This window comes from Rutilus rutilus (assembly GCF_951802725.1).
Source record: "Rutilus rutilus genome assembly, chromosome: 17".
Taxonomy (NCBI): domain Eukaryota; kingdom Metazoa; phylum Chordata; class Actinopteri; order Cypriniformes; family Leuciscidae; genus Rutilus; species Rutilus rutilus.
In genome coordinates this window covers 31,267,254-31,277,461 of record NC_140230.1, presented here as the reverse complement: position 1 = coordinate 31,277,461, position 10,208 = coordinate 31,267,254, and the positions used below count along the sequence as shown (strand labels likewise).

Genomic DNA, 10,208 nt, shown 5'->3' with positions numbered 1-10,208 from the left:
GGAGTCCTTAGCGGGAGAGAGAGGAAGGAAGAGAGCGGTGAGTAAGTAGGTCAAGTGCAGATGATGAACACCTGTGTCTGATTTCAGTAATTGCCGTGGAGAGACTGGATATAAACCCGACCGGGAGAGAGAGAGGGAGAGGGAGAGAGAGAGGAACTGGGACCTCGTGTGCTGCTGCCGACCGAGAGAGAAAGACTGACGATTTATATTCTGAATTATTGACTGTGTTTATGCTGTGCTGTCGCACGGTGAACGCGCTACGTGCGCACCTTTTTGTTTGTATTTTTTAATCGAGTGAATAAACGAGAGTCCCAGTTAAAGCCGACCCCGGTCTTCTTCCTTCCCTGACTGTAAAAGAACTGAACCTCATCACACAGACGTTGTGTTTTATGTCTTAATAATTGTTCTTACTTTTTATGTGGTAAGCAGTTTTTGGCCTCATCGGCAATATTTTAAGAGTTAGTCCACATTAGAGTTGGATTCTTGCTTATATTGAACCGCATGTTTAACAGCGCTAGTGTTCTCGGCCTCATCAAAGTTCACATAGTTTTCACCGGACCGACTCTGAAACAAGACCAAATATTAGCGCGTAACATTTTGGAAACCTTTGTTTTTATGCATCAAGTTAAATGTAAATTTGCAAATCCAAAAACTGTTGTTACTTGGATGATGAATATCTTCACTTTAGGATAGGAAAGTACAGACAGCGCCTTTGACCAATCCTCTACATATGGAGCACTTGCGCAGAGAAGGCGCACATTCTTTGCACACAACTAGGTGACCACAGGGGATGAAGGCAATGTTCACTTCCTTATCCATGCAAACTTTGCATGTGCGCTCCTCTTGAAGTCTTCTTAACTGTTCCTCCATAGGCAAGTCTGAAAGATCTTGACTCGGTGATGCAGCTTCATTTGTCTGGGCCATCAGTTTTCTCAGCAGGCAGACATCATTCTTCTTGATCCAGTTGCGGAAGACCTCTGCTGCATTTCCTTTCGACAGGACTAACTCAATGAGCTGTCCTGTCTGCTGCTTGACTGTAGTGCAGTTACGAATAATGTCATACTCTTTCTGTGAGATGACGTTCTCCTCTAGAAGATGGTCCATTAAGCTCTGCACACTTTTTAGGTGCTGTGACACGACAAGATGATGTTTCTTAAGAAAAGTAAGAAACTTACTTTCTCGCTCCTCCTCTCTCTTCTCATCTTCTGCACTTAGTAAATCAGACACCAACTCTTGAACGGTTTTGTAATTTTCTCCACTTGCTAGAATTTTGCTCTGAACGGTTTGCTTCACCAGGCCACGCTCAAATCCCATCTCTAATGCAGACTTCACACTTCGCCACTGCATCTTCTGAACGGTCTTCTCCAGGACCCAGGTGTACAACAGGTGGATCAACAAATTCTCTCGAGTTGCTGTCTCCATTAGTCAATAGCTGTTCAAATAGTCTTGGAAATCTTGCTTGAATCTGATGAACAAACTCTTGGCCCTTTTCTTGCAACAGGTATTCACATCTTGGAAACCACTTAGCATGTTCTACCCATGGATCATCACCAGACTCCTAACATCTGAGTCCACCATCACAACAAAAGCACTTCACGTCATCATTACGACCAACATAGTAAAAACCAGCCTTAGCCAATTGGTCTGGTCGAACAGTTATTCTTGAGGGTCAGTTGACAAATGTGAACATCCTTTCTTCACACTGTTGCATTGCCGAGTTAGATACATTGGAAAGGCCACCACCAGATAAAGGTACATTATCTGTAAGGTCACCTCGAACGAAGCGGCAGTTGGGGTAATGCCTCTGGTGCTCTGATATTGCCCGATCTCCCGGTTCCCAGTTGCTAAGCTGGCCTCCACAACTGAAGCAAGCCACTCTGTCTCCCTGGCCAAGGTAGTAGAAACCATTTTTGGCAAGCTTGGCTGGAGTGACTGTAGCAAGAGTCCAATTCTGAAAGGTGTCAAGGCGTTCCTGTTCCCGACGCATGCCAGGATTGTGACAAGCCGGAGGTCGCTGGTGAGACATATCCTCAACTCCACGGGACAAAATGGGACTGGAGGGGGCCAGGTTTAAGTAACCCACCTGCTCCTCCGTTTGGCCTGAAACGGATGCCGTGGTGGTAGATGTCACGGGTGTCGCAGGGGCGGAAATCTGTAGGATGGCTACGTTGCGAAGCGGGGAAAAGGCAGAGTGAGAGGACGAAAATTTCATATAAACTCTGGATGAAGACATAAAAATGTGACCACAGGGCGTGTCCACTCAAGCCCTTCTCTCTGCTGGACATCCTATGACTAGTGTCTAGTCGTCCATGACAGAACACTGTTGGATTACAAATTTATTAAATGTTTAATTTAGTTTGCAACAGTAAAAGTTGAGTACATTGAAGTTAGCATTTTAAGGTTAGGTTAGGATAATGGTACCAACAGTTTCTGCCAGACCTGTTTTATGCTGATTGGATTAGCTTTAGGTGAGACTTTAACCGTTTGTCTTTAATGGTTCTGTGATGGCTCGTAGAACCGGAGTTCCTGGCCAATATCAGCATTTGAAGAGTTACGCATATTCAATTGAAACTGGTAGCGCTCTCAGAGTAGGGTGTGTTCCTACTTCATTTGCATGCTTTGTTCAACCTCAATGTAAGTCCCTCCCTCTTGGAAGGTATATAACCTACAAGGTATAATGTTTGAGTTAGACTGTTTTGGAAGACCTGCAGCACGCTCAATAAAGAATAACTTCTACTTGAACGAGATCCCAAACGTCTCCTGGTCTCTGCTTTGAAGAAAGAAAAACTTTACAACAGATGGTGCCGTGACCCGGATGGAGAAAAAGGAAACTCAAAGAACTTCTAGCTCAAAGATCTGAATCTTGAAACTTCAAGCTCAACAAAAGATCAGACAAAGATTGCCAGACTGAATCTTTCCAGCTTCCTCCAGATTGAAAACTTCAAGCTCCAAAAAGATCTCAAAGACTGAATTTTTCCAGACGGAATCTTTCACGACAAACAAAAGACTTGGTGAGTTTCACTCCATTCAAAGAACCTTTGCAGACCAGTACAAAATTGTTTTCCTCTGCGCCGTTCAGAGAAGTAGTTAACAAACAGCTGTAGAGTTTGGTTAATTAAGTTTATCCTCTAAAAATGTTTTCTTTTAGAGATGAAATTTATCCTCTGTTGTTGTTCAGGCAGGGAAGATTAACAGTTACATGTTAATATTGTGTGTATCCTCTTGCTAGAGAAGACCTATCCTCTGTAAGCTAGAGAAGATTAGCGTCATGTGCTAATAAGATTGTACCCTCTGTTTGTAAGACAGTAGAGAGAAGTTTTTAGTGTTTGTTTGTGTGGTAACAAAGCAACTCACAAAATGGTTAGAATGAATACTAGGCTGATTCCCACAACAGAGAAAGGTGGATTAGCTAGCCCGTTATGGACAGACAAGGAGTTTAAGTCTTTGTTAAGAGAGCACATGGACTCAATCGTGACTGAGGAAGTCAGATTGAATTTAACAAAGAAATTTGGCATTGATGCAGACAAAGTATGGTCAATTGAAGATTGCAAGAAAGTGTTGGGTGCATGTATCAGGAAGAAAAATGTGAAAGGTATTATCTTCTGTCACAGAGAATTTAGCTTATCCATTGTACAAGAACAAGCTCGTTGTATTGATAAGTTAAAAGAACAGAACAAACAATTGCATACTCAAGTGTCCTGTTTCACGAAAAAGTTGGGCCATAACAAGGCCTCAACCAAATGTGACTCAGAAGACCAACAGTCAGATGAAAGCTATCCTGATTTACAGTCTTTTGATAGAATAGAAGACAATGTCAATGCAGATGTAAATGCAGTTGAAGTGTGTGTAGCTAGACAAAAGCCTCAGGGAAAAGGTGTTGATACAGTTCCATTTGCAACCCCCAGACTGCAGCTACAAGCAGTCAAATCATCTTTAGGTCCTAAAGATATTGAGAGAATTTCTGAAAGTTTGCCATCAGTGCAAATAAATTTTTCTGAGTTTAGGAGAGAGTTGTCCAAAAAGATGCGGCTCTACGATATGTCTCTAGCTGAAATCACCCAGCTAATATCACAGATCTTGACTGAGTCAGAATTCAATGATTTTGAAAGTGCTGTAAACAATTCTGAGTTTCAACAGGCCAGTAAAGATGAATTGAGAGAGGAAGTTGTTAAAGTGTTAAAAAACATTGTTGGACCCGAACGTGGACTGGTCAAAGCTCACTAGTTGTTTACAGAAGAAGGGTGAAACTGTTTGTGAGTACACAGAAAGATTTTGCCAGACCGCTGCAGCTTACAGCGGGATTGCTGACACTTCAGAGAAGGTGTTAGATGATAATGGTCCTTTGGTTCGCACATGGTTTCATTGTCTTTTGCCAGAACACAGAAAGGCGTTGCCTTACTTAAACATCACATGGTGTACGAGAACCCTGCAAGACAACTTGGACAATTTAGTTACTTGGGAAAGAGACTCTGATGTCAAAGAGAGAGTAAGAATTGCAGCAGTTTCTGTTAAGGTCAACTCAGAGAAACAGAAACGCAAAAGTCCTAGAGAAGCCAGTTGTTCTTACTGTGGCAAGCACGGACATCTTGGAAAAGAATGTAGAAAAAACAAAAATAACTTAAGACAAGTTAACAATGTTATGCAGCTTTTACTAAATTGGTTTGCTACTTTGAAGCAACCCCTCCCCTCGTCATTGGACTCGTGGGTAAGCTTTTTGAGGTGTTAACCATTTGGGCTGTGATTGCTTAATCTCCCCAGTAACTTACAACAAAGATGAAAGACTTATCGACTGTCACAGCCTTTGTTTGGGGGACATTCAGTATACTCACAGCCTTAAATGTTATACCACAGAATATTCCAGTCAGACACCCATTCACTGTATGATGCCTATTAGGACTGATGTTTCACTGGAGAATGGAAATGTGGCAATTCATAATTGCATTATTCTGGGAATTTTCGTAAATTTATATAAATGTTATTGCATAAGGATAATTGCATACTGCATAAGGTTATTGAAAGGCAACAATCAGGCAGGATATGCTGTTGCTTAGTACAATACGTTTCTGTCATCTGCTAACTTATTTACAGCACCTACAGGGATAGGATAGGACACACGGACAAGTGAGGTGCCCTGGGAGGAACTGAACGCAACAGGCTCCGGGGGTGAACCCAGGGTGAAGACACTACCTCATAGGCCTTTCCCCATTTAGTCCATCCTTGCCTCACTGGTTCATAGGTGTCAAATAAATTAAGAAATAGGGAAAGAATGAAACAACAACAGCAGACTCTGAAAACGATACAACCCGTGTTTAAACAAATACTGTTACAACCTTAGTGTTTGGACAAATACTGCTCTGTCATCTCTTGTTTTCTTTCTTCCTCTGTGCAGATACCACTTGATGGCTGTTCCGAGATCCATATGCAACGACCGTCTCACCTGCATATGAAGCCACAACCTCAAGAAGACAACTAGACCCACTGCTGAACGAACTATCCCAAAAGAAAAAGAAAAAAATACACAACGCAGAGACTTCACAGACCCTAATCGCATGTTCGTTTCTGTGTCAACATGCAACTACAGAAAATCAACACAGAACATGTGCGACTTATGGAAGAATGAAAGTCCATGCATGAATACTGCTGGTCTGCCGTTTCTTTGTTTTATTGTGTTACAGGTATGTGTGTATGCCATGATGTCTTCACAAGCGGCATCCTGGTATAAAGCATCACCTCAGATTTCCATGAACAAGCCTCATGAGGGACGAGTCATCAGAGCGACTCTACGTGGGAAATTGACTCTACAGGAAACAGACTTCACAGCAATTCAGATGCCATGAACTTTCAAGACTTCCACTCTTATGCTACATAATTTCTGTGTAATCATGTAGTTTATACGACATTTTACACCCTGCGACGTATGTGTCAACAGTTATGGTTTTGAGAAGAACTATGACACTCATGTAAATCAAGGACACAACACAGAATAAGTTATACGTGCCTGTAACTTACACAAGTTACAAGAATTAACTTTTAAGTGTATAAATTTGTATATTATGTGAGAGTTATTAGAACTCTCAAAGGGGGAAATGTTGGATTACAAATTTATTAAATGTTTAATTTAGTTTGCAACAGTAAAAGTTGAGTACATTGAAGTTAGCATTTTAAGGTTAGGTTAGGATAATGGTACCAACAGTTTCTGCCAGACCTGTTTTATGCTGATTGGATTAGCTTTAGGTGAGACTTTAACCGTTTGTCTTTAATGGCTCTGTGATGGCTCGTAGAACCGGAGTTCCTGGCCAATATCAGCATTTGAAGAGTTACGCATATTCAATTGAAACTGGTAGCGCTCTCAGAGTAGGGTGTGTTCCTACTTCATTTGCATGCTTTGTTCAACCTCAATGTAAGTCCCTCCCTCTTGGAAGGTATATAACCTACAAGGTATAATGTTTGAGTTAGACTGTTTTGGAAGACCTGCAGCACGCTCAATAAAGAATAACTTCTACTTGAACGAGATCCCAAACGTCTCCTGGTCTCTGCTTTGAAGAAAGAAAAAGTTTACAACAACACATAATCTTATTAAAAAATGTAATGAACTCCTGAACAGATAGAAGGTCTACGTGGGGGTATGTGCTTCCTCCCTCTATGATGCAGGAGCCGATGCTAAGAACAAAATCAAATTTTGTTCAACACCACAAAATGCATCACTAGTGTAACACTTGTCGGATTGTCGGTGTGATTGTAATGTTTTGTATGGTGTTTTCTTTACACTTTCCCCCGGATATCATATTTGTTATATATCACTTTGTTCATATACGACAGTATTCACATGAATTGGCTTGATTTGATAAAATTATGGTTTAAACCATCATCTTCATGTGAGACATTTACATTATATTATTATTGTACTGTAAATAGCGCTAAAATGTATATTTTATATTTTAACCCTTTATGCCGATACAGAATGTCGCACAAGGTTCTCTGACATATCTTATCGTGTGTAAAACATCTATGTAGATCTAGCTATGTTTTTTAAAATGCCACGAAACAAAGACAAGGATGCCTCTTTCTATAAGCGACCCTCAAAATGCATACAACAAAACAGTGTTAGTAGAGTATACAACATGTATGTGTACAATGATTTATCAGAAAATTACTTTTGTTTGAAGAAAAACTTAAATTAGCTGGTGCTAGATAACTATTGAAGTTAATAAACACCCCTGAATTCGGTAATGATGCGTTTAATGCGATATGGATATCACGTTTTAATTTTAACTCAATACATTTGAATGCGCTAAAGGTCTATGAACTTTAACATCTTAATAGTTGGTCAAATTAACTTAAAGCCAACTGAATACAGTGTTACAATACGGTAATTAAAATGCAGAAAACATTCCGCAACTCTTTACAAGGATCTCTGAAATGTTTTATCTTTTAAATATTATTATTATTATTATTATTATTATTATTATGTATACTATTTTTTATGAGGTCAGACATTAACACAATAGTCATTTTTGTAATTTTTTTATTTCAACATTATACTTTCATACGTTGAAGTAGTGAAGAAAATGATAGATTGGTATTACGTACATAAAGTCAAACAATAACGACATTTACAGACGGTCTAACCAGAATAGAAAATCTCTGCAGGCTATCATGTCTTGCTCTAGGGTATAGTTGACCAGACTTTCAACTATTTCACCAACGTCAGTTTTTGCATTTTTTGACACCAGTGACATATAGAGAGTATCTATGTAAAAGTACATATAGAGAGTATCTCGGTGACTCCGAATTCGTCAAAACATGCACGCAACACATCCAGAACTTTTCTGAGGATAACGCCGTTCGGCTCTTTGCCATTAAAAAACATGGGCGTTACATCAGGCCATGACTTTGTCAAGCCTCTTACGACATCCATTTCATTTTTGAGATTTGTCACACGTTTGGTATCCTGCGCACAATCGTTTTTCATATCACACGCAGCATCGATGATCCTGTGCATCAAGCCAACCATCTGGCCTCTAAAATGATCTTTAAACATACAGTCCAGCGTATCTCTTAAACGACACTCTTTGCCCGTGGCGCACTCACACACCGGATGATACTTGTGCCCAGCTTCGCCAGAACTCAACGGGGAGTCGCTCTCCATCAGGTTTTGCGTCGCCATTTTTTCAACTTTTCGAATAGTCCACTATTCGATGATGAAAGATGCTTTTCGTTCCTGGAATCTCCTGAGTGAGTCCTTGCGGCACAGTCGTCCAGGGTTTGTGCGTTAACGCTCAGAAGTTTGTGTTTCTGGGTCAGAAGCGTAGTTTGCGTCAGGTTCAGGCAAACAGGAATGTTGAAGCGGGCTTTGACAGTCCATGTAACAACCAGACAATGAGATGATGCAGTAGCACAGCAGTTTGCGGCATTTAATGAAGACATATTTTATATTTTTTATATCATTGTAGAATGTATTTCTGAGCACCAGACGCTCTCTCTCACTAGCATATGGACACACAATCCCATGCATGCCAAACTATCTAAAATGGTGCCTTCGAAGGGCACTGAAGTTTTTAATCATGATCAACATATTTTTTGATAAAAATCACTATAAAAGAGTTCCAAATGACACTTATTTTTGAGCCCCACACTTTAAGCCTTTTTTTAAGCCAACTTTGTCTAGCCTTAATTTACTTAAGGCTATGGATGTTAGGTAAATATGTTTATTAAATTAATTCACAATATGTACACATTCATTATTAATCTTATGCCTAATATGATGAAAATGGCTGTTATTTGTTTCTTCTCCTCTCACATTAAATCACATGTATTATATAGGCCTATTTTAAGTTCAAAATGGTGAAATTAGAAAAAAGTTGATTAGTTTGCCTGATTATTTTTGTCGTTGTTTAACATTTCTCAAAACGTTTCTGTCAAATATGAAATGTTTAGTTTAGCTACTTGCACCTTATCACGCACTTTATGACCGTTATCAGCTCGAACTCGCTCTCAGTGGCTCCTGTGAACATACTATTGTCCTAACATAGACAATTATTGTTATTGTCCTAACATAGACTATTGTTTTAACTCTGGTTTAACCTGCTTTGCGTCTGTTCACCGTCCATCATGTGCTCTAACACCTGCAGCATCAGCCGGTTCATTGACTTTGAACTGGTGTGTTATATGAAGAATATTGTTATTTCTGGCCGCCTTTCTCCGTTTGGCTTTGGTTGCCATATTTATAAGCTTATCTGGCCTTTGAAAAAGTGAATGTTTGAACTCTGGTGTATGCTAAATGAAAACAGGCGAACAGGTGTATGAATGTGTCTACAGGTGTATCTAACCCTAACAACTAATGACCAACTTTATTTTTGCTATTGTACATACATTTTATTCTTCTTACTGTTTGTCTTTGGTTAACACAGCTGGAGAAGAACAACAGGGAGGTTGGAAGACACAGTAGAGGAACTACAGAATAAATATGGAGAGAAAACAGCATTAAAAAGGATCAAGTCCATAGTGAAAAAAAATCTGAAAAAAGAATATCAAACGTAGGAAAAGATTTATAATTTACTTTGTTAGTAGTCAATATGTTTCTCAGTCTTCAATAAGCTTTACTATAATGTTTACATGGTTTTGGTTGGGTATTTAATTGTTAATTTTTTTAACAGATGGTGACGTTCAAACGCTGAGCTTTCAAACACATTCTGGAAACATGACAAATCAACAGCCTAACAACCTTCCAAACCGACAGCATAATAATTCTACATCATTCGGACAGCCATTAATTCAGAACCCTAATCAGCTTAACTTAAAGGCAGGGTAGGTAGGATTTATTAAAAATTAAAGATCCAAATTTGTTAAAACTTTCTATATATATCAATACATAATTAAAATGTAAGAACTCTGAAAAAAAGAGTATAAAAATCAAGTGACTCTAGACCGTTTAATCTGTATTAAACACAGCTCATTATTTCGATTCGGGACGAATCAAAGGATTGGCTTAGGCGACTGTCACTCTCTCGCAACCATGGCAACCACCCTTTTGCCACATAGCACCTGCCCACTTGCGCGCGACCGTTTGATTTGAGGAGTGCGAGAGGCACGGAACCTGATCACACCTCCGTCCAGTAGATGGCGGTAATGCACTATGTTTGCAAGCTGCCAATAAAATCTATCGAAGAAGAAGAAGAAGGCACTGAACCTAGGAATACCAAAACAAT

General features: G+C 39.7%; 1 pseudogene across 1 annotated transcript; it reads right to left on the bottom strand.

Annotated features, from left to right (window-relative positions):
* Positions 1–684: 684 nt before the first annotated feature.
* On the bottom strand, positions 685–2,212 carry LOC311276402 (putative inhibitor of apoptosis; annotated as a pseudogene). Its single transcript has one exon. The product of its transcript is annotated as a putative inhibitor of apoptosis (transcript).
* Positions 2,213–10,208: the final 7,996 nt, after the last annotated feature.